Source organism: Ornithodoros turicata, chromosome 2 (assembly GCF_037126465.1).
Source record: "Ornithodoros turicata isolate Travis chromosome 2, ASM3712646v1, whole genome shotgun sequence".
Taxonomy (NCBI): domain Eukaryota; kingdom Metazoa; phylum Arthropoda; class Arachnida; order Ixodida; family Argasidae; genus Ornithodoros; species Ornithodoros turicata.
Window position 1 is genome coordinate 15012600 of NC_088202.1, and position 25510 is coordinate 15038109.

Genomic DNA, 25510 nt, shown 5'->3' on the forward strand with positions numbered 1-25510 from the left:
CAGCAAATCAGGAGCGTCAATCAGTGGCTGAGTGGCTACATCACAGCAATGTTACCGCGGGTATTGCAGTCGAACAATACGACAAGCTCAGAGGCAGAAATAAAAGTAGGGCAGCTGATCTATTTTATGAGGGATTCATATCAAGACATAGCAGCAGGCACCAAGTTCCCTTTTCTTTTGGTCAGGGAATTTGCTTGAAATAATCAGTGAAAACCTGGAAAAGTCAGGGAATTCGAACTCTGGAAATTGGTAGACACCCTGGCCTTCTTTCTCACTATGGAACACACATGAAATGCATCGCAAACGAAGTTAAAATGCCACATACATGTTATATCAGTTCGATATATGTGCATACTTAAGTGTTCTTCACTATGGTAAGGTTGTGGCATCCAGAAGGGGCTTATCAATCCTTGATAGATGAGCACATACCAACCAAACAGAGTTTATATGTGTACTCATTGAGTTTGGCTGCACCTTTTTCAAGATTTTGAAGATCTTTATCCTTCTGATAACTCTTTCTACGTGTATGCGCACGCTGGCAATCTTTCGTGTCCCTCTTGCTTCCTCTAGTGACACTTGTGGATTTCCATTCATGAAAGGGGGAATATTCAAGTGAATGCCGCTGGCATCACAGGCTTCTTTGATGAGGAATCCCCTGTCTGCCAGTGTAGCTCGGCCCCTCTCAATTTTGTCCAGCCCCCCATATTGAAGTGTCAAATCCTTGTCTGATAGGTTTCAGGTTTCAGGTTTTTATTAACTCTTTCTGAGTTTCAATGAGTTACAAATGCCAATATACGCCCAGGTGCCAAGTTTTAAACAAAGATCACAAAACCATTTGGTGCACACACTACAAGGCCCTTCAGAGTGTTGTGCTTCTTGTAGGTGGAGTACGTCTCGCTCTGCACTCTAAAAGACGAAGGTGTTTCAATAAAAATTTCTGTGCAATCAAGTATTCCGTCAATTGTATCATATCCCTTTTCTTTGAAGGCCTCAGGGCGGTACTTGTCACATAGCTGGGAAGAGGGCCATGCGGGTATCTGTGTCAACCTGGTTCGAAGAAAACCTATCCGGGTTATTCAGATTCTTGACAGTGTGCTGCTTGATATCCCAAAACGGAACGCCAGGTCCGTCCCATCCAGCCCTAAGCGTAGCCTGACAAGCACCAATATGAGTTGGTCTTTCAACGGAGCATAAAACTGTCGTTGTTCATTGGCCTCAACAGGCTTCATTTGCAAGAAGTGCAAGTGGTTAAAGTCCGGCTTTAGGAAGTCATGAAACACCTGAAGCAATGCAGGGCTTGAGAATCCTGTGTAGTACTTCAGTTTCTCTTTGTTGCATTGTAGAGCGTCATATGTGAGGTCACTTTTGGTGGTCTTAACTTTCACGGAGAGTTCTTTCACCTTTTGATAGGCTGCTTGCACTTGTGATGTTAGGCTTTCAGCTTTTGCTTCAGATGATACCAAGTTCTTTTTCAGGTTTTCGATTATTTCATATTTCTCTTTGATGAGTACTTCAAGAGCAGCAATTTTCTGAGTCAGTGCTGCTTTTTCATCGTATTGTGCCACATAAGAGTGGTCATTATTGACCACGCATGGTTCACTGGATGTCTCTAATGGAGTTGCTGCTTCAGTTTGCAGAGGGGCATGGGTGGTGACAATACTTTCTCAATGCATACGTCTATACATTCAGAAGTTTCACAAGTCTCAGAAGAAATCCCTGCGAAGCAAAAAGTTGTGGTGTAGCTCGAATTCTCATTTGTTGTGGGTCCAGGACTGCTGGCGAGAGGCTCTGTAGTCATTAGCTGTTCTGAGGTGCCCTTTGCAGGTTGCAGTCGTGAGCTACGGGGCTTGACGGGTTTGGATTGTAGCTTGTGAGGGAGAATGCTAGGAATGTTGTGCATGTAAGGTTTTGTTCCATTCTTGAAGTGTTTACCGCATACACGGTGTTGTTCGGTAGGCTGGAAAAGTGAGTACCTATGAAACAATATCAATTCCTTATACCACAACCATGTGCACATTACTGTTACTACACAGGATGATCCAGTTCGACTGTGTGCATATAGAACAGCACGCGTGATCATGCAGCAATGCGTTCCTACTGGTATGCTTTATGCCGAGAACCGGCTTTTCTACACAGGCACAACCCGAAGCTTCATACAGTACATCCTGTAAAAGGGCACTAGAAAGGGGAATCGGTTGCTTTTCTGATCATAAGTTTACTACGGAATTGTAAGGGGTTTAAAAAGGTTAACAAAAAGGAATAATATCAGCCTTTAGCGTGGTCCAAAACCAACACTATTTTGCGTATGCCGCTGTTTGTTTAATAACAGCACTTGAATGTTTGACGACTTCCTCATCGATACTTCTCTTTCGCAAACTACCTGCGCGTCACTGATTATACCATTTTCTCGTTGCAACAGAAGTGTAGGATTCCGCTCTAAACATGTTACACTGGCCTAGCTATCTGTTGCTATCAGATGCCTTAAAACACGTGCAATCCCATCTATTTGTTGCTGTAGCATGTCGCGAGAATGTTCTAGTATCATTTCTTGATACAGAGTTCTCAAGATACATACCTTCCTTTATGTCCCGCTCTGTTTATCTTCGCAACCCATAGGCTCCTGGGGCGCTTGTCTTTACGGAATTTGTGGAAGCTTAGGCCTTTATTTTTGGCAGTATTGCTGTAACAACTGGGCACACAATATGTGTATCCAACCATTTTAGTCCTCAGAAACGTTTCACATTTGAGATTGAAATCCTTTGAAGTTCTCTAAAGACGAGCGAACAAAGCAAACGAAATAGGCGGACCCAACCGGAGGTCCAGAACTACCACAATCCCCTTGCGCGCGCTCCTAGTGCGCCCTTCCGGCCAAAGCGGGAAATTTTCTGTGAAAAACGTCTATTGAGCGTCCGTGAGAATACAGTGAGAATATAAAAACGATAGTAACCGATTATGCATAACCTTCTCGAAGCATTTGGAGAATACCGGTAGTACCGATACTGGTCTATAATTTGAAGTATCGTCTCTATCGCCACCGTTAAAGATAACAGACACTTTGGCTACTTGAAGCTTTTTTTGGAAAATGTCCAGTTAAGAAGCAATGATTAATTATATATGCAAGAGCACCAAGTATGTAGCCGAAAACTCTCTTCACGGGGATTATCTTCATGTTATGCATATCTAAACTCCTTGTATTATTTAATGTTAGGAAGACAGAACGAATTTCATTTTCATCAACAGGGTTTAAGCACATCGTGCTTCTTACATTTACTCCCGACGTGACATCAAAGCCCACAGGTATTTCCTCATGATCGGTACCACATGCATTTATAAAGTACGTATTGAAGTGCAGACCTGTAAAGTAATTACTTACAAGTAATTGAATTACTGTAATTAATTACTATCTTAGTAATTAATTGTTTCCGGAATTGCATTAGGTTTTATGTAATTGTAACTGTAATTGAATTGCTTTTACGAGTAACGCGTAACGCATTTTGAATTACTTTCAGAATTACTTGGAACGCTGTTTGAAGTTTGGGTCACTTCCACACCGTTTTTCTTTTTTTTTTCTTTTTTTTCACAGTGATTACCCAAAGACTCGATTCATATCGGGGAATTGAATGGGGAATCGGGGAATTGAATATTGAATGGGGAAGGGGAAGAACTCTTGCGCCATGGGAAAAGGAGTACGAATTGTGGGTATCGACCCGCACTTCAGAGTCGTTAGAATGTTTGAAAGATCTTCCTTGTGTGCTCGGGGTGTTCATGGAGTACAAGGTTGCCCAGCAGTGCACCAGTGGAGCGTCTGTTTTCGGTTGGTGGTCTTCTTATGATAAGGAGACGTGGCAGCCTCACAGACAAGAACTTTGAGAATACCTTACTCCTGAAAGCCAATGGACGTTACAAGCTGCACTCATGATCTACACTTTGTTCACATACCTCAAGAAAGAAAGCCTTTTGACTGTGATGTTCGGTTTCTTTAGCATGGCAAGAGACTTGTCCTTGTGTAAGATTTCTCTACTTGTTTTTCTACCACAACCACAACTACCACCATCTTTCAGAACATGCGAAATAAATGTGTACATCAAATCTTGCAGTTTGCACGTCGTTTGCCCGTTGCAGTCAACTTTGTGAATGTAATTCAGTGTAATGCAATTACTTTCTCAGTAAATGTAATCGTAATTGAATTACAATAGAAAATGAGTAATTGTAACTGTAATTTAATTACTTTTGTGAACATGTAATTGTAATCGTAAGTCAATTACTTTGGAAAAGTAATTTTAGCAGGTCTGTTGAAGTGCTCTACTAAGTCTCCATTTATAAGTACTTTGTTGTCGACATTAATTTGCTCAGGTGCAAGGGCCTTTGATTTCCTGCCTAGAACAGTATTTAAATTATTCCAAAACAACCTAGAATTTTGCTTTATATTAGTATTAAATAAATATGTGTAATACCTTGCCTTCACACGCCTCAGTACATTTGTAACGTAATTCCGAAAACGTTTATATATTAATATGTTGTCGGTACTTCTTTGCATCAAAAATTTTTTGTACAGTTTGTTTCTCTTACGCACAAGCTTTATCATATCCTTTGTTATCCAAGGCCTCTGATTACCATTGGGAGGCTCGTATTTTTTCACCGGAAAGTGAGCTTGATGTATGTTGAGAAACGTCTCGAAAAAATGGTTATAAGCCGCTTTAGCATCATCATAATGATGTACGAAACCCCAGCTTATCTGCGAAATTTCCTTTTCAAATGCAACCAACGCTTTTTCAGTTACACACTGGGATAAAATATGTAGCTTTCGTTTTGATTTTTGTATTGGGAGCACCATAAAAACAGGTAGATGATCGCTGATACCTGTTCTCATTTTAACCTCAGACCAGTAATTTGTAATTATGAGATCTAACAGCGTGGACGATGATAACGTAATTAGTGTAGGCACACTTATGATGGTCCGAAAATCATAATCTGACAAAAGGGCCCTGAATTGGTTAGATACTTGTGAGTCCGACAACATGTCTATGTTAAAATCCCCAGCTATAAAAGTGGTGCGTTTCTCTGCACAGGAAAAACGTAAGTAGCCTTCTAAAAATAGAAAAAAGCTTGTGACATCTGTGCCAGGAGGTCTATACAATACAGAAAATATATTTTCTGTAATGTATAGATGTAGAGATATATGTATGCAATATTTCTGTAATGTATGTAATGTATAGATGTAATGTATAAGAATGCATGGCGCAGTCGAACATATTACTGCACAATTATATTAATTACACACCTGAAACGGCAAGAATCCTGAAGGCGAAGAGCGATTTGGCTTCACATCCAGGGCAGCGTCTTCACTCTGACATTTCAAACGAGACTGACTGGTCTGCTCGCGGTTTGAAGAAACGCTTCCAGTTACGGACAGTTGCAATGTCAGACGGGTTGCAAGAACGACAGCATCAAGTGCGAACAACAATACAAAGCCTCTAAAACGCTTTCCACCTGCTGGAACGCTCGAAATGGCGCGAACTACACGCGGCGGCGAGAAACGTCCGTTAGAGCAGCCAAAGCGAACCCAACAAAACCGCGCATGCGCGATAGCACTGGCTGGTGGCATGGAGAACAAGCGAGGACGCGCGAGCGCAGGCGAGCCTGTGTTGTGTTGAAATGGGCATGGAGCCAACATCTCCGCGCAATGGCTTGGCGGCTGGCTCAGCTCAATGGCATCACATCTTTCTGATGTGACATCAAGCGAGTTGGTGTTTGCATAATGCTGGCATCAAAGCATATCTGAGACACCTGATGCTAACACTAAGAGCATGAAGAAATCTTGATGCGACACGAGAAAGTTCTGATGTTTATTGATGTCAGATCTGGGAACCTTGATGTAACACGACAAAGTTCTCATGCTTCTTGATGTCACATCAACATTTTTTTATGTGACATCAAGAATCACCAAGAAACATCAGAATTTTCTGATGTTCATTTTCAATAGGGTAGAAAACGATCCGATGACAGAGTGAACACCTCATAGCCTTCCGTAATCACCGATAACTCTGCCAACATGTCACAGTTTAGGTTTTTGACAAGTATACCTACGGCACCTCCTCTTTTACTCGTCCGATTTAGAAAATATGTTTAATAGCCAGTCAACCGAAAACAGTCGTCATTTTAACACCAGGTATCGGTTAGCATAACTATGTCACAACAGTAGTTCATGTCATGGAACAGCATTTCAAAATCTGCCCATTTATTTACGACTGAGCGCGCGTTAATATGAACAACTGAAACATCATTATGTAGATCACTCGGGTAACAACATTCACTCATCATTTACATTTGTTACAAATCCAAATAACTACACCATCTGATCAAGATCAGAAACAGAGCACACGCGGATGGCTTTATCTCCTGCTTTCCTTCTAACATAGATTACACCGTATTTCGTCCAAACAAATTGATACCCTTTTTCCTTCGCCTTCATTCTAGCTTGATAGTGCAGGTACTTATTTGTAGGTCTTCTTTGACCAGACCGTGGATTTATATCGATATGTAAGCCCATTCCTAGCCACCCGAGCCTCTTTTTCTTTTTTTTCGCACCCGCAAGTGTCTAGAATGTACATTCCGGCAATAAATGTCTGCTGGTAGATAATATTTTCTCCCTTCCAAGACATGTTCCTCAGTCACGAAGAACAATGTCGATTTTATGCAATTATTATACCTGTGGCGGAAAGTAGATCACTCTCGGTAAGCAACTGAATGGACCTGAACGGAGTACATTCACCAAAATCCATTCTCAGACAGGAGACTGTTTCGCGTTTTTAATGATAGCGGTCTTTGAACCTAGCACACTTGACAAATACTTGGCATGCAACTTGACAATACCCGTGTTAACCTAACATCATCATATAAGTGAAAGAAGTATTAAAATTAACAACTATTTTGACTGGTGACACATGATCACCGGCGCACGACGATTCCAACTGGTGTTTTTTATATCTAATCATTTTAATGCCTCACCGTTACCCGAAAATCCTTGCGGAACTGGTGTCGGATAAGAAGGTTGTTCACGCATCAGTTGGATACGAATCCGACACGACCCGATTTGTGGGGCAGACGTTTGTCTTATTATTGAACTGTTTTCTTTTCTCTGTTATTTCTTTTCACTTTTTTTACGCAACAGTAGGCAACCTATTCTAACGTTTCCACACTTATTGTCACAGGAAGCAGCAGCAGCATTTCTTCCGTGGAGATATTTTCCTGACCGAGGCACCTGAGTGGAGCCTTTCACTCTTACATTTTTCTCACGCATACACACAGTCACACGACGGGATCGACGCAAGCAGCAACTGTTGAACATGAGGGAACTGGTATTCTGAGACTGGAACACATAGAAAGGACAACTACATACAAAGCTTCAAGTGCCTAAGAAATTAACGATGACAGATGGAAGTCACTGAAAAGGTTAGCCAGCTGTAGGACTCGAACCCACATCTTCTGGACTGCCGGTCCAGGGCTCCTGGTAGAGCCCCGGACCGATAATCCAGCAGATGTGGGTTCCAGTCCTACAGCTGGCTATCCTTTTCAGTGACTAGAATCCTCAAGGGACATGTATCCCGCATTCTGCAAAAGGCTGTATTCAATGAACGGGTTTTTGTTTTCGACAGTACGGTGTCCTTTTGTTTTCTTTTTAACGGGCAAAACACGGACCAATGAAAGTGTGTGATACGGCTCACGCGTCATTTGTTTCTTCCTTCCTTTTAAGTTACGGGTTGGGACAAAGGCTTACGGAACAAGACACTGTCTTTTGTCTTCACCGGAGCGGGCCACTGCCAGCTATTCGGAAGAGATAGAATATGAAAAGAGTGACCGGCTACTCCATTCATCAGTATCATCTCAGTATACAGGGTGTTCAAAATTAAGCTTTCACTAGCACTTTATAAATAGGCGAACAAAAGCAAAACTGGTGCTATTTTTCTGTTCCTTGAGTAAGGAACAGGAGCTACATAATTAGCAGCACCTGTTTCTTACACAAGTAGCGTAAAGTTATCATCTGGTTTCCTGTCATCGCTGTGTTTGCGTAGCGCTCGTGAAAGCTTAATTTTGAACACCCTGTATGTGTCCGCTCCTGTTTGCAGTTTGGGTATCGCTCCCCCAAGGGGAAATGCGACACGCTGCTGTTCCGTGAACTTCTGTCCCAAGCTGTGCCAAGTGCAACTAATAATAATCAATAATGTTTTTCGAGTGAACACATTGTTCGAACAAAGAACATAACAGGAGCACGATAACTAAAGAGTGTATCACGAAGAGTCACAATTGGATTTCGTTACAACTTTTAATTGCTACATATAACGACACTTGTCGACCGTCACGATACGACTGTGCACAGCCACAATTGGAGTACAAATACCAGTACTGATGCAATAACTGTGCCACTCAAAGTTTTTGAACGATCCACACTACAAATGTCCGCTAAACCTTCTACAAGATGACTTGTGCTTCAAGAGTCCGGGTCTGCTGTGGAACGACTTATCGCACTGTGCACATCGAAACGGACCAATATTTTTGTGCCTGTTCATGTGACGCTTCATAACCTGATTGCACGCAAATGCTTTGGGGCACAACTGGCATCTATAGGGTCTTTCTCCAGTGTGGGAACGGAGGTGAATCTTCAGGTTGCAAGCTTGAGAAAACGCCTTCGGGCACAGATGACACTCAAAAGGCTTCTCACCCGTGTGTCTCCGCTCGTGTCTCAGCATGGTTGATCCAAATCGCGAACTGTACGAGCACCACCGACACTTAAGTCGACCGATGTGAGCTACTTTCGTAGGTACGCCTGCAAGAACGTAGTCAAAGTACGTGTTTAGCGTGCTTCCCGAATTAGATGCATTTGAGAGTAACGTACTAACAATGGCTCGCGCGTTACATGCAACAAACATGCGACTCTATAAAGAGTTTAAGACCTCTCCCCGGTTTCTAAAAAAATGACGTCATTGTGTTCGACAGCATCACCAATTTGGCAGAGTTGAACTGCGTTGGAAGCCAGGGGGAGGAGCGAAAAAGGTCGCGCCCGAAAGCCACGGTCTTAACGTGATTACGATGGTCCCTGAAGGGGACGCGACCGTCGATCCTACTTTTCTTTCAATAGGAGGGAGGGACAAGTTCCCATTCGTGGAGCGCAGCCATCCCCTTTAGATTTGTTTCGGTTGCAGTCTGTCTGCCAACGTCACCATGACGTTTTTCGGATAGAGGTCTGTTGCGCAACACTCCTCGTCATGTGACACGATAATAAGATACTGCGGGCATTCTCTGGTGATCGCGAGGCTCTAATATACCCATATTAGGGCGTAGACAGTGGTTGGACCTGTAAATTGCATTAAAAGAGACTCCCGAAAGCACAGTAAAAATACTTCGCAAAACACACAATACTGTCACGGGCAATACTGTAAAACATTACAGTAACTGAAACTACACGCGGGTTACAATGCAATTTAGCGATGGATGTCAACATAGTGTAGTACACGCAACGTAGAACATATATTAAAAGAACCAAAGCATCAAGCTGGCACACAAAATCTTCATGGAGTCAACAAAAAGTGTTGTTTTGTGCGGTCACGCCTTCCTTTGTACTATGTACCTGAAAGGCAGAAAATGAAGAATGAGACATATATTTCGGTTCAACAGCATCCATAAAAGCACTCGATACACTCAATATATCACGCTAAAGGCACGGGCGCTGAACGTCCGAGAGCTCGGAAGTGGCTTATGAAGGGGGACCTGGAAATACAAGCAAAACTGCAGGCATCAATGACATTGCTCATGAACACGGGTCTCAGTTCTTCCGCGGTCACAGGATCTCCATGGTGTAATTCCGCTCACCGAAGCCTTGCCCTAAAAGGTTCGCTGAACTTTCTGGCCACTTTGGAGATTTGGTCCTCATCGTGAAGCTCTTGATTGCGCATTCAGCAACTTACAGCCAACTAAAGGGTAGAATGTGACCTGTGAAGACGAAACATCCCATGTTAAAAAAGAAGACGAAGACGCATGTCGTACACTTCCTCATAAATTTACCTTAGTCATCGTAGCTCTAAAAAAACTGCTTCAGCAATAGAGGGATCCCACGCGTTGTAAAGGACATAGATAACTTGATTGTTCTCGTCTTCCACGAATATCATATCCGAAAAGAAAAAAAAAAGGAGGTGAAGTTCAATTGCAACATCACGTTTATTGTCACCAACGTGAAGTTGCTTTGTTGTGAGCCTCCTGTACTTTTATTGAAAGTGAGGACGAGAAAATGAAATTGGGCTATCACAACTGGGGCAGCCACACCAAAGATATGGAATTATCGCAACCGGGCTTGCAAATTTAATTACCGGAACTGCAACACTGACGAACCCTTCGTAAACTTCCACTACATGTCCCGCTTAGCGTCTATCTGGCATGTCTTCATCCACATTTGAATTCTCATGTTCGAATAAGTTGGAGTCACGTTTTCTTTTGCCCCACGCGCGAGTATTCCTGTATGCCCCACTGCTACAGTCCACAGATAGGTCAGCAGAGGTCAGGGAAATCAGTCATTCGCAATCGTTCCGCAAAGGAAAGTAATATTTCCTACGGCAAGGACTCACACTGCTCTCAGAAATGAATTAAAAAAGTAAAAAAAAAAAAAAACTGCATTCGCAAGTTGCCACGTGTCACGGGATGCACTGATATTACTGTGTCATGAACCTTTATCGAGGTTACTCCCATATGGTGGTTAAATCACACTCGTCTAGAAAGCAACCGATTTCCTGTGAGTGAGGCTCACAGGAGCAATGTGCTGACATTTAACATACTTGAAATACTGTCACGTCTGTCAAGCTGTCTGCCATGAGTCACCGTGCAAAATATTGTCGCTGTGTGGTGCGTTACACCTGTGCAATCGAATTTACAAAAAAAAAAAAAAGAGAAGAAAGAACGGCCGGAGAAAGCACCCGTGACGTCGAGAACGCTCCGTGCCTTGCTCTCTATTTTTTTTTTTTTTTACGCAGCTCACGTGCCGCTTATACATCCAGGATGTTCGTCCATCCTGTGTCGCCGTACGTCACTGGTCACGTGAGGGGAGTAGCATATACTTCACGACGACCTCTCGTTCTGCAATGTACTATTTTCACGAAGATAATGGTTTTTCAAAAGTGTGCGCAAAAGGGCCCTCGCGCTCGCTCTGCAGGTCACCTGTGCTCACCGTTTTTTAGCAGTAACTCATTTTATTCGTTGGAGAACTCCACACCGAAAAACGAAAGCAAAAATTGGGGTCAACTCAGTGCTCCTTTAAATGCTTTCCTTTTTGCACAGTCATATGAGCTTTCTGACACCCCAGTAAAAAACGAAAACGCTGTTCTCAACATTAATTTAGGTTAGTTACTGTCTCTGTTGAAGTTCCGCTTCAAGGGTCAATTATAATGTTATAGAAGAGATGTTCAACTAGTGATGCAAAACCATAGATCGAGAAGTTACCAGTCAAAAAGAACTCGTTACAAGTTCAGTTACCGTGTGAAAAATGTAACTAAGTTAATAACGAAGTTCTTCAGCCCGACATGTAACTCGCAGTTACGGAGTTACTTAAGAATAGAACGAGTTACTTCCAAGTTACTTCAGAAACAAAATAACACTACACAGGTGCATCGCGTGTGAGCAGTTGAGTTCGACCTTGAGTTGCCTGTGGAGGAGCCCAACACACTTAGATCGTTTTCGTTTATGTTCAACAATTCGAACGCTTTAGATCTTACTCCCTGTGGGCGCACAATGGTTGAGCTACATTTCAACGGCAGCGGTTCTTACTTGCTCAATAGAATACTGTCATTGATTGAAAATCACGTTTTGTGGCATAAAATACCAGGAAAGAACCAGAGAGACAGCAAGAAAATCAAGAAAATATGTCGACATGAGTGAAAAGCGAATTAAAAGTAACTTGGAACTGAGCTTAAGCTACTTTGGCAAAGTCACCTGAAAAAGAAACGAGTTCCTCTGAAAGTTACCACGGCGCAAAAGTAACGAGTTAAGCCGGAAGTTAACAAAACAGGAACTTAGTTACAGTAACGAGCTACCTCGAACTCTGTGCAAAACTATCGATGTCGACTGTAGATAGTAAGAAAACTCTGACTGTATACTATCGATAGTCGGCTGTCGGAAGACCCATCGGAAAAGTATCCTGCAGCAGATCAAAATAGAAAAAGAAAATGCCTACAAGTGTTTGCAATAGAACTCGAAGGGACTTTCTCTCCGACGCTGCCCTTGGGCTGTACGCCGAAATAAATCTTTTAAAATAAAACATTCAAAATATCCACGCTTAAAATTCCACCCTTCGAAATCCATTTTCTGAAATAAACCGTTTAAAAATACACGTCCTCAAAATAAGCGCTGTTAAAATAAATCATGGTTAGGCTTAGGAAGGTAATGCTCCGTATCATAGCAATGATAGCCGTATGGGCGACACGATGTTCTTTTCGGCGAAACATGCTATTATGATGTTTCTTACTCATGTTTGTATTGCTATCAATTACATAACAACTTAGGATTTCGAAATATCCAGCTTAAAAGTGATGACGACGATGCGCGTATGAATACAGAACACGCGAATGATATCAGCCCCCCACCCCCTACTAAGTTGGCAAAACTTGTCACGGATCACATACAGACAGACAACCTACTTCCGGTGTACCGAAATCCTCGTTCACAGTTATAGCCCTGGCTAGCCCCAAGCGCGAGGAGGGTACTATTTTCCGCGGCGGACATAGAGCTGTCGGCTGTCCACCAATCAGGGACGATGGATGTTAAAAGATTTATTTCGAAGCGTTTATTCTTCAAATTTTATTTTTCGGAGTTTATTTCGACAGCGTGGATTTTCTCATGATTTATATTGAAGAGTTTATTTTGCAAATTTGATATTTGAGAGATTTATTTTTGAACGTTTTATTTTTACATGATTTATTTCGGCGTCATCCCTGCGCTTGAGCTTCTCATACCGCTCAAACCAACGCAAGGTCACGTGATACTCTCTGCACTGGATTGACTGCCATTGCAGTCTCACGTGTACCAGTGTACAATGTTATGATGAGCATCTTCTTTCGCTGCTTCCAGTGCATCATTCATACCTTACAGCTACACGGAAATTATGTCCCACGTTATTCTGTTTTAATTATCATTGTGCCAGCGCGAAAACGAAGACGGGGAACGGAAGCATCAATAATGACTAAGAATTTGAAGGTGTTAAATTAGGGAAGCCGCCAAGAGACATGGCAATACAGGATGTCACCGTACGACTGCAGACAGAAAAAGAGGTGTCTAGACGGCGGATTATTCCTTGTGGCATCCCATCCCCAAAAAGGACTGTGCCCTTGGCAAAGAACAGCTGCTGCAGGGTTCCGGGACATTTGATCGAACGCCGTATGGTCGAAAGCCGTTTGATCGAACGCAGGACATTTGGTCGAAAGCCGTTTGATCGAAACGGCAGCGGTCGTTTGATCGATTTTTTGAATTGGTTCACTTGGCGTGTCGAAAATGACAAAAAAAGACAAGGAAAAAAAAGCTGCAGTTCTAAATGCAGTTAACGTAAGGAACATTTAACTTTGTGTAATCTGCTTCCCCGTAAACACATTCCTCATGCTAACCCACTTTTTAGTGTCCAAAAAGCAGTACAAGGGCCAGGGTTGTTCACCGTTAACCCGTTGGACAACCGAATAGGTTTTTCCGCTCTGACACATGGTGACTAAACATGCTGTACTTGTTAATCCCCAACCCTTTGTGAAATAATAATAGACGTCAAGTATTAAACATTTTGGCAAATGAACTAAAAAATAAGTAAATGAAATTTTTGATGTTTATTCCCGTCGAATGTGAACAAATTTTAACAGTGGATTATTGTTTGTAATCAACTGACCACTGTATAGGAGAAAGAGCAGTTTTAGTTTATTTACTTTTCGCCTATGTGCAAGTGAACCTAAATTTAGTTCTTGCAACAGACATGTAACCGAAGAAGTCCTTCGAAACTTAGACAAGATTATAAGGCAGTAGATCTTTGTACTTCCTCTATTTCTTCGGATATCGTGCATGTGTAGTGATTCGAGGCTGCAGATGCATACTCTAAGGTCGAACTAAGGTTTTACATGCTGTTAATTTAATATCTCTCGTTGTACCATGGCGAAATTTCGTTCTTAGCACCCACAGACTTCGAGTGGCTTTGCACATATGATTATCCCGTTTCAGACCGTTCCCTTTAAATATGTCGCCAGCAATAAGAAGAGTGCCCAGAACAAGGATAGACTATCGGCTGCTCTCAACCTGGGACAGCTTTTTCAATATGTGTCCTACTGATTGGTAAATGACAAACGCCTGCAACTAACCAGTGGTCTCCCCTCTTCGGCTGCAAAAAGCAAAAAAAAGAAAAAGAAAGAAGAAATAAAAAAGCAGAGGACACTGATTGCCTGCTCCGTATGCTAGAGTCAAAAGTTACAGAAAAAGTGGAGAAGTTACAGAAACAACACAGTGCATGCAGCTTTGAATTCCCTTCGAACAAACGTCTTTCGAACAAACGGCGTCGATCAACCGGCTTTCGATCAAACGGCTTTCGACCAAGCGGCGTTCGATCAAACGCCTTCGATCAAACGGCGTTCGACCAAACGGCGTTCGACCAAGTGGACGGACACCCTGCTGCAGACGACCAGCGGGAACGAAGGGTTCCGGGCAGACGGCTGCGAGCGTCCACCCTTGATAAGGCGGACCCAAGGTCGGCAGCGGGCAGCTTGCGCTTGGACTTCGTCGGAGAGGCCGGCCATGCTCATTATGATCCTCGAGTTGTATTTTCTGTTTTTCCTGTGCATAAGTGTTGTTGCCTAGTTGTAATCACCTCCTTCCCCTCATCATAAGGGAAACTTCACTATGACAACCAACGAAATCTAGCTATTAGCAAACGAAAACAAAAGAACACTAATATTGATATGCCAATTATCGCAGAAATATCGGTAGTTTTTCAACACTATCGGTAGTCAATTTATCAATAGTTTTGCATGACTACGTTCAACCACTTACGGACTGTAGCTGTACGAAGGCCATTCAGGTAATAGCGTACAACACAGCCTAGAGAACTGGCTAGTCGGCCGTGCGCAGCAGCGACTGCTCCGGAATGATGCGATGTGGCGGCGTTCGAAACAGTTGGTGTGCTGGCGAAATAGGCAGATTCATTGGCTGCGCGGTTTCGGACGCTGTTCGGCTGCAATCTCCACGAGCTTACAATACCACGTTCGATCATATAATGGAACGCCAGCTAAGTGCCAGTATCGCTCCCCTTTTCCGGCACAAGCGTTGCGTGCAGTGCTCGTTTACGTGTGCGTAGCTTTAGTGAATGCTATTAGCGCACAACCACCGCTTTAGATGCATTTTGCCTGTCATTTTAAAAAGCTGCATGAGTGTAACAATTAATGCTTTTGTGTGTTAGCGCCGCGAAGCAGCTGTGTTGTGAGTGACGTACAGATCTGGACGGACGGAGAGAGGACAGCAGGAAGGAGTGGAGGGACGGTGGAGTTTGCGTGCGTCCTGGACAGACTTTAGGGCTTACTGTGCAGACATTCATCTGGAAAGTCTTCGGGAAACCCAGTTAAAGCCTCAGACAGTACAGTCGGTGGTAAGATTCGAACCCGCCACCATTCAGTCTTCAGCACGACCGTGGCCACTACCGAGCGGGACGCCTTAACCTTCTCGGCGATGCCAACAATTGATGTTAGCTGGAATGTTAAACGTTACTGTTCAATGTTAATGTTAGCAGCAGTGCAGCACTTTCGCTGGTCACCTTAGCAGCCCGCCTCAAAGAAGTCTGCGGTCGCACGGCAGGCCTTTATTGCTTATGAATGTTCTTATGTGAGGTTCTTGTACCGCGCGCTACAGACATAAACTGACATCGAACATGAAGATACATAAGCAATACACATTCACAAAACGTTTTCTTTGAGAAAATACGGCTGTTGACATGCATTGTACATTTACAATGGATACCATTAAGAGCAAGACAGTTACTTGCACCTATTCCCTTCAGGAGCTTCAGCCGTTCTTGCCTTGCCGTGCTCTCGTTACTCAGTGACTTAGTGCAGAAACGTGAAATAGAGGAGGACGTAAAGCTACGGATACCATACTACGATATCTGGTGAGGCGGTGTAGCTGTAACCGCATAACACGGTAGTATGCATAAGCGAATCCTACCTATGTTGCGTGTCCTTGAGTACTGATTATTATTATTATAGTTTTATTATCTTGTCCATAAACAGCGCGATGGCCTTCTAATATGGTACAATGGTTAGTACAGAACAGTGGAACATGAATTAGAAAAACATTGTACAATCAAAAACGTCAATGTCACAAATTTCATTATTATAAAGACGCTGTACACGGGCCAGAGGACTCAGTGAGCTAAATCTCGGAACATTAAAAACACGACATTGGCGGAAAGTTCTCATTGGTGCATAGTAACTAATTGATTCGATCAAACACTGGCTATCGAAAATGGCATGAACGCATTTGCACAAAAATATAATGTCTCGACTTTTGCGTCTCGCAACCAAAGTTTCTAAATTACAATGACTCAGTATTCCGTTACACTCATAAAAATATCGTCTTCCGAGGCATCTATCAAAGCAAATTCTGATAAATCGGCGTTGTACATTTTCTATGGTCGATGCCAAAACATTTCCAATACAATTCCATACAACAGAGCGGTACTCTAGCTTTGTCAAGACTAAAGAACGCTATAATCTGATGAGAATCAGGATCGCTGAATCCACGAGTGCCCCTTGAAATGAATCCCAGCACAGAGTAAGATGTACTAATAATATAGCTAACATGTTCTACAAATTTCAACTTATTGTCTACGAAAACACCGAGGTCGCGAGTTACAAGTGATCTCTTCAAAGGGGTATGCCCCACCATATACGAGAAATCAACGGAAGAACGTTTCCTGGTAAAAGACATTGCACATGTTTTCGATGCGTTTAAAATTACTCCGTTTTGTCCACACCGTAATTTTACCTTCTTAATTTCACTTTGAAGAATAAGGCAATCATTTATCGAAGTTAGAGGCATGTAAAGCTTAATATCATCAGTGCAGAGCAGTATCTTCACAAAATTTAAGTTGCAACATAAGTCGTTAATAAATACGTTAAACAAAAGAGGCCCAAGTATTGAGCCCTGGGGAACCCCATGCACAGCGTAATATGGTTGCGACAAACAGCCAGACACACGTACGAAGTACGAAGTTCTTTCTATGTGTAAGATCGTGTAAGAAAAATGAACAGAGAGGATCACTAACACCATAACAATTTAACTTTGACACAAGGGCATGGTGCAAAACTAGATCGAAAGCCTTTGAACAATCAGAATAGACACAGTCAACCTGACCGCCTTCCTCAAATACGGGACATACATAATTCAAAAAGCAAACCAAGTTAGATTCAGTTGACCTGCCTCTGATACAGACTTGTACGTATTTAGAGTATTGTATTTAAAATACAATTTGCGGTATTTTGGTACTCTACTCAATACTTTTTGTTTTGTGTATTTGTACTCTATTTAAAATACATTTTATGGTGTTTTCTACTCAATACTCTAATTACATATTTTGAATCTCCCTCTCAACCTTTCTGTGTCTCGTCTTTGAATTATCTTGCTTGTTCAGTGGAAATTGCCTGAGTCCCTCGGACTTGACCCGGACATTGGCCCTTCTTGGAAGTCTCTATTTAGAGATCTTGCCGTGTCTACTAATCCTTGGCGAGTGAGGGTTCTATTATGTGTGCCCTGACGCGGTAACGCCGAATTCTGACCTCGCCGAGCAGGGACCTGCTAGAAGTTTGCTTTGTTCTGGGTCAAACATACTTAGTGGAGTTATGTTGTATCTCTGTCATCTTTTCGGGACTTGTGTTTAGATGACTTCTATCACACAGGGACGGCTTGCGTAGTACGCGGGGTTTAGGTGATTCATGTCACATAGCGTCGACTTGCCACGTTGACCAGTGACTGGTGACTTTTGCGTTCAAGGATAAATAGTATCTTAATTGTATTTCAAATACTGTTTGAAGAATTTCGTACTCTATCTTAATTACTTTAATTTTCATGTATTTATACTCTATCTTAATTACATTCTAACGTCAGTATTTATTATCTTATCTTAAATACATTTTTCAGTATCTTGTACATGTCTGCTCTGATAAAACCATGCTGATGCGGTACAATTTTGCGTTTAAAATAATGCGTGAGGCGGTTGCACAGAGTGATTTCGAAAACCTTGGCAAATGCAGATAACAGTGATACTGGATGGTAGTTTTTAACATCACATTTGTTCCCAGACTTATATACGGGAATAACAATGGCATTCTTCCAAAGTTTAGGGAATCGGCATGTCGAAACGATAAGTCAAAGACATGTGTCAGGGGAACCACAAAAAGCACAGCACAGCCCTTGATAATGAAAGAAGGTATACTGTCGAAGGCTAAGGACATTTTCGACTTAAGCATCTGGATTGCAGTCAGCACTTCAGATGAATCAATGAAAGGTACATGAAGGTAATCATCAGTTATTGAAATAGGTGTGCATGGGTAATTTGCCTCTTGTGAGGCGCAAACCGAAGAAAAATGATCTGCAAAAGCGTTGGAAATGTCAGGAGGCAAACCCCTCCTATTTCCCGAAGGATCATTCACATGTGTGATACTTTCGCGGTTGGAACATGGTTCCTTCGTATAGCGCCAAAACTCTCGCGGTTTACGATCTAAGTTATTTTGAAAAGAATCAAGGTAACGCATTTTATCACGACGATATAAGCCTTCGCTTGTTTTCTATGTGTGCTGTATATTGAGTACGAATCAACATCTCGTAATGCTCTGAAACGACGATGGAACTTCAGTTTTTTACGTAGCGCACGCCGAAGTTTGACAGAAAACCAAAAGGGATAATTTTGTTTCCTCCCACAACTCCTAGGGACATAGACATCAATACCTTTTTTAACAGCAGAGGTGAACAATTCGACAGCAATGCGTCAAGAAGTGGAGACCAGTCCAAACATTCAAAATATCGATACATGCCAAGGTAATTGCCCTTGGCGAACTTGTACTGATTTTGTCAAATCTATTGCACGGCGTTGACGTAAGGCACAAGGATAACAAAAAAGGAACATGCCACACGTCCTCTCTGACCAAAGGTTCTCTGACAATTCCGATACTTTCCACGTCGCAGTTTGTGAGGGCCAGATCTAATACGTGTCCTGCATCATTTTGGAATGTATTGAACTCTCTTAAAGACAGGAAAGACATCAGGAAAAGAACAGAGTCCGCCTTGGACGCAGATGTATCGTCAGAAAGTGAGACACGACGTGGAGCAGTTCAGTCAATGTTGGGGACGTTAAAATCCCCGAGGCGCAACACACGATATTTAAAGGTGTCTCGGCATTTGCTCAGATCCTCCAGTTGACAGACAAAATCATGGCTATTTACATTTGGTGCAAAGTAGCAACAACCTACTATCAGATTTGGTTTATCTCTTGTACAGATTTCAACCCACACGCTTTCTTTACAAACTTCAAGGTCGGTAAAAAGTTGTCTCCTGTCATGCGTTTTGCTCACTACGATTGTCAGCAGCGACAGTGACTAGATTTTCGGTGTCAGGAATTTTACGGCGAAATGGGCGGAACAAACATCCGCCACACTTCTTGATTGTTAATGAGGTGAAACTTAGCACTGTCTGTTACTATGCAAAATGAACAATATGAATCCCGACGAGTTTGCAGCTTAATGCAGCGGAATGGCGAACTCTGCAGAACATCACTCACTGAGTTGGAGAATTCGTCGACAGTAGTACTTGCGTCGAACCTGGAGACAAAAAGCGCTTTTTCCTTTGCTGGGAGAGGAGGAGGAGGAGTGTCGTTGGGAGGAAACCCGAGAGGTCTGCCTGCCTGATTAGGCGGCATGTTTCTCGGGAAGGGAAAGGTTGTGAAGAGGAGGAGAGGAAAGGGCGAAGTGGAAGACCGAGCGGAATCCGCTCGGGGGGAGGATAGCTGCGTCCATGGGCCGACTTCAGGGGAACTGTGCCGGCATACGCCTATTACACATCTGAGGGAAACCCAAGAAAAACCCCAGACGGCACAGCCGGATTCGAACCGCGGACCTCCCAGTCTCCAAGCGCACGCGTTACCACTGCGCCACCGGAGATGGTTGCTGGGAGATGGGCGATCCTTAGCGGCATTAGAATAGAAATTGATTCAAAGGATTAGTGGATTGGATGACAAATTGGTTAGAAAATTAATTCATAGTTCATTACAAATAATTAAAAATAATAAGAAAGGTAGTTAACATTTTTTCATTAACAACAAGTATTTGCAAGTAACAACTAATTTGTTCAGTTTTCAGCAACTACTTCGATGACTAATTAGTAATTACCTATCTAGCTAATTGCCTACTTAATCACCCAGTTAATTACCAGAATGAGCTAAGCCTATGGAGATTAGGGGAGACGGGGTATGTAACCACATAACACGGTAGTACGTTTGAGTAAATCCTACACATACTTCGGCGATATCCATGGGCATCGATCTATCCATTGGTTCATTAGCAGTTAATTATTAATTATTCAGACAGTCAGTTTAATGTTTGATTAGTAACTGGCTCACAAAGTCAAGAGGGTAATTAACGAGCAAGTAATTACTGAACAAATTAATTATGTAAGCAAATGCTCAATTGATTACTTGAATAACTATTTCATTAATAAGTTGTAGTTGACTGGCAATATAATTACGCATTTTGGTAGTTAACTAATTAAGCAATTGCACATTACCATTTACGACATTCATTGGATATGGATAGATGCGGTTTCATGCGAGACCCTCCCACATGTGCAGTCTCTCAAGCTGCCTAGGAAGCTTATGCTCTTCGGTCACCAGATACCAAAGCCGTTTTCAGAACAAAAATCCGTTCGATAGATCGTCCGCAAAAAATTCGTGAAGGAATGGCATTTTTTCTTTATTTTATTCATTGCGCATCTCTAGAGAAGCGCCTTTCCTTCGCCCTCAACACGAGAGGATGAAAGAGCACACTATCGCCTCTTGCGTCCTGGAAAAAGATTAAAGGAAACAGAAAGTGGAGCCCAAGAGAAGGGCAGTTGCGATAGAGTCACCCGATAGATTTGTGTTTGCTTTGTTTCCGCAAGTTAAAACTAATCTTCGACGCATGAGGTGGCACTGTGCTCTTTCACTCTCTCACACTGGGGGTGAAGGAAAGCCGCTTCTTCGAAGATGCGCAATGAACAAAATAAAGAAAAAAATGCCATTCCTTCACGAATTTTTTGCGGACGATCTATCGAACGGATTTTTGTTCTGAAAACGGCTTTGGTATATCGTGACCGAAGAGATCAGATGTTCTCATTGGAGCAACTTCGTAGCTTTTATAATTAAAAAGTTAATTATTGAAATTAAGACATTGCCTTAGGACTCTGCTAATGCCCTCCTAGGGAGTGCCCTTCAGCATACGCTATATTGCAATTGATTTCATCTCGGAAAAAGTATTGGTATATTTTTTTAAAATATGGTCACATTTAGCTGGGACACCCTGTATATGCTCAATCGCGGCTATTATAAAATCGCCTCGAGAGAAGGATCTCCTTCAGATGCCGCAACCGAAACGGCGTCTAATGTACGCACAACAAAATTTCTGCAGAAATCGCTGCCGCAGAAGCTGTCGTTGAAATGCTGCACCATTTATGAGTTCATTACAGTAACGAAAACCTTGACATCAAAATGTGCCCGCGATGAGCTCATGAATGCTCTCGCATTTCAACGACCATCTGCGCGCCGATTTCTGCCGTTACTTTTAATGCAGAATTATGCCCATAAAAAGTAACACTGATCGTGTGTACACTAGAGCACCGCACCGGCCGTATTTTTAGACCCAGACCCCGAGCCCAGCCTTGCTTTGATTTACTCACCCGGGCCCGGCCCGATGGCTGCATACCTAGCCCGTGTTCGTCCCAATCCCGGCCCGATAACTTTATGGGATACCCAGCCCGTCCCACTGTATCAGGCTGTAAAATTTGACCGTGGCTAACTAAGAAAGGGGTAACACAGCCTCGAGTCCGACCTAGGCCCGGCAATGTACGGGCCTGAACCCGGCCCATAATGGTTAAACCCAAGCCATGCCCAGGCCCACAAAAGAGTGCATTACCCGGCCCCGCATGGCCGGGCACGTGTTTTCGGGTAAGCCCGAGACCGTGCAGTGCTCTAGTGTACAGAAATCGCAATAAATTCTAGAGGTGCTAAGGATATTTTCTCGTCAGATGGTATTCATCCTCTCGGTTACTGCAATTAGCCCACGATCTTGGTCGCTTTCTATGAAATGCAGATCGCTTGTACTCGAGTTTGCTTACCTATCGTTTTCTCCACGAAGCCTCCTATCCCGTATTTGTCTACCTGTACCGCACCTGTAACTAATCTCATCATCTCATTGTAGCTAATCTCGTGGGGATAGTTCCGGACACGGCGAACCAAAATTCATTTTTGTAGAAGGGTAGAAATGCAGCGAACTGGTTACGGAAAAGCTAAAGGAAGAGCCTCAAGACGACGGGGGGTTAATGCTGACAGAACAAGCAAAAGGGAAAGGTTAACCATAGTGTACGCTTGCTATTCTCAAAAGCAAGCACGACGGGTTAACCAAAAGGACGACGGGTCAATACCCATGAGGTGTGCTTTGACACATCATGCGTAATCCCTTTAAATACAATGCCAATGGTTGCCACTGCAGCATTGCTATGCTACAACAATAAGAACAGTCTGTGTTCGAAATATCGGCGGTACTCATTCTGAAGACCTTCCGTTAACAGTATTTTGCATGAAAACGGCAGGAACAAGCCAGTTGAAAATTATATATACCTTAAAGGTACTGTACAGCAGTAGACAAGCATGATATGCCGGTGATGTGACTCGAGAGTTTGTTGCTTCTAAGTACCATATGCGGAACCATACGACCGACAACGCGCTATAAATATTTTTAATTTGCCATGAAAAATGCGGCGTAGTGGAGCGGTGCGTCGCCTGGTGTCAAACAACCCCCTGTACAGTGGGCAACACTGAAAATTGGTATTACACACCATTATATCGGAACTTATTTTAGTAACCATAGTATTAGTTTCCCTGTTTACCTATGCATTCTGAAACCCATGTTAACGGTGCTTTTTGCGAAGTAATCCCAGCGCTGGCCGCTGTTCGATGGAGGCTCTCCCTACTTCTCTGCTGCGCCTGCGCGCTCCTTCTGTTCGCGGTCTCTTTCGAACGAAAAAACTCTCTCTGTGAACAAACAAATCCCGACGCTGTCTGGCTTCTTGAACGTCTGACACATTTTTTTCAACGGCTCAGCATTTGATTTCAGTTCGCTTATCCGTTTATCCTCAGATGTGGATCGTTGCGTGGATTGCAAGGGCGGATTTTATGGTGGATTGTTATGTCGGGCCCAGTGTTATACGCATCCGATGTGGTTGCCGCTGTATGTGGCAGGAGTACGGATTCATTTCGAATACCTAGTACAGTGTTGCCCGTAATCTTTAATTGTAATTTTCTAATTAATTGCACCGTCGATTGGAATGAAACTTGCGCAGTTTTTGTCCTAGTGGCTTGGACTATCGAATAGCCACACTAAATGGCATTTGATGAGTGCTGCTTTACAGTACCTTTAAGTTAAACAGCCATGATAATGAAAACCTAGTGTGTATCACGCAATGTTTACACACGTGTTTTACCACCCTACATTCGCTAGAATAGACGTAAAAGGGTTCTTCTTTCCGACATTATTTCTCTGTCTCTCTCCCGTTTCCCTGGAGTGCTCGATTAGTCATTCCACTTCGGTACACATCTATACTTTGCAGCAGATCGGCATCGCTTCCAAAAATTCCTCAAAAATATCCTGCCCTACACATTTTCCGGTACCAGCTCCCGTGGCATAGAGGTTAGGATGATCGCTTTCCATGCGGAGACTGGGAGGTGACACGGGTTCGAACCCCTCCACCCCTACGTCTGCACGCCACTCATAACCACAGTTGCTTGGCGGCGCTAACACTGAATAAAAAAAAACATTTTCCGGTAGTGCGTGCAAATCAACATAAGTATGTAGCCTCCATTTCACCACATTACCGCTGGGGTAGAGCATAGCCATTGGCGAAGGAACTCCCCAATCATCATAAAAGTGTTGTTGTTAATATACGTAGCCTCTTAGTTTGTATTTAGGATTGCAGCTGAATTTTTTTTACTCAAGCATTGCGTACCGCAAATAGTAGTCACAACTTGTTGAGTATGCACAAGCATATTATTAACACAGAAGTCGCCTTCGTGAGCCTCCACTTCTGTAGGAAACGTTCACGTCGTCACAACAAGTATCAACAATCACAACAGATTGAACCAAAAGTATCTGGTCGGGCGCCGCCGATATCAAACACCGGCGACTCGCACGAGGCTTTCTGGTCCGTACAGCAAAATGGTCTACATACCTGCACGGGACTCCGGAAGCATATCTCGATTGTGGAGCTCCCCATCAAGTACAAAAATTACAGAAGCGGTGACGACCGCCACATGCGACGACCACAACACTAAACCGCGAAACGATTCATGTAACTGCTACCTACACAACGAACCCAAGCACTATCCACGTGACCTTTACCTACAAACCCCCGGCGCGAAGGTTAACTTATTGGCGGGGAGCGAAACGGGGCAGCACTCCTCTCCCTTTGAAGACAGAAAAGAAGAAATCCAAACAAATGATAAGATACTGAAAGAATGGTTGAAAAAGCAAGATAACTGGTGGCATAGATGCATAGCGGAAAAGCTGTCGAACTAAAAGGACGATAAGAAAAACGTGCACGAACAAGGTATCAAACACGTCTGAGAAGTTTGTTTTGCAGACAGGAATTTTAAAACCGGACCCGACTCTCCACGAGACCCTCCGAGGGCACAGAGGTCGTTATCTTACAAAGAGGCTGTGCCCTTCCCGTGTTCCCTATTTGGGATTGACCTTCTTGGTGATTCCGTGTACGGCTGGAGTTGTCCGCAAACTGAGGTCACTCCTACTGCATTGTGAAGCCGTCCCGGCTAGCTATGAGTCATGGAGCTGCTACTTCTAACAAAGGGTTGTGTCCACATGACACTGCACCACGTACGCTTACGTGCTTGAGTGTTGCAATTTCCTGTCCGCTGCAATGGAGGGACCATGGCCTGCTACTGCAAGCATCTTTGAGTATAAGGAGGAAAAGGGAAACGGTAGCGTGGTGTTCAGATGTCATTTATGCGCCTCGGTGGGAAAGCTTATCTGTGCGTCAAGGAAGTCAAAGTCCAATATGAAAAAGCACACCAAGGTATGTTTAATAACTTGTCGTTCCGGGCAAGCTCAGTTCTTTTTGTAACAGACCTGTAGAGCTTTTTAGCGATAGGCTTGCTCTGTGCCTTATTTGCTTGAGGGGAACAGAAAAAGGTATGCGGGAT

At 43.1% G+C, this 25510-nt stretch overlaps 2 long non-coding RNA genes across 2 annotated transcripts; both read right to left on the reverse strand.

The window, feature by feature from the left end:
- Positions 1-729: 729 nt before the first annotated feature.
- Positions 730-5548, reverse strand: LOC135385224 (uncharacterized). The gene is made up of 3 exons (XR_010420359.1): positions 5282-5548; positions 2576-2689; positions 730-1957 (listed from the first exon to the last, which is right to left on the reverse strand). It is a non-coding gene; the product is annotated as an uncharacterized LOC135385224 (long non-coding RNA).
- A 2762-nt stretch (positions 5549-8310) lies between these two features.
- On the reverse strand, positions 8311-24675 carry LOC135385225 (uncharacterized). Its single transcript, XR_010420360.1, has 3 exons — positions 24523-24675; positions 9868-9987; positions 8311-9765 (listed from the first exon to the last, which is right to left on the reverse strand). It is a non-coding gene; the product is annotated as an uncharacterized LOC135385225 (long non-coding RNA).
- Between the last annotated feature and the right edge of the window lie 835 nt (positions 24676-25510).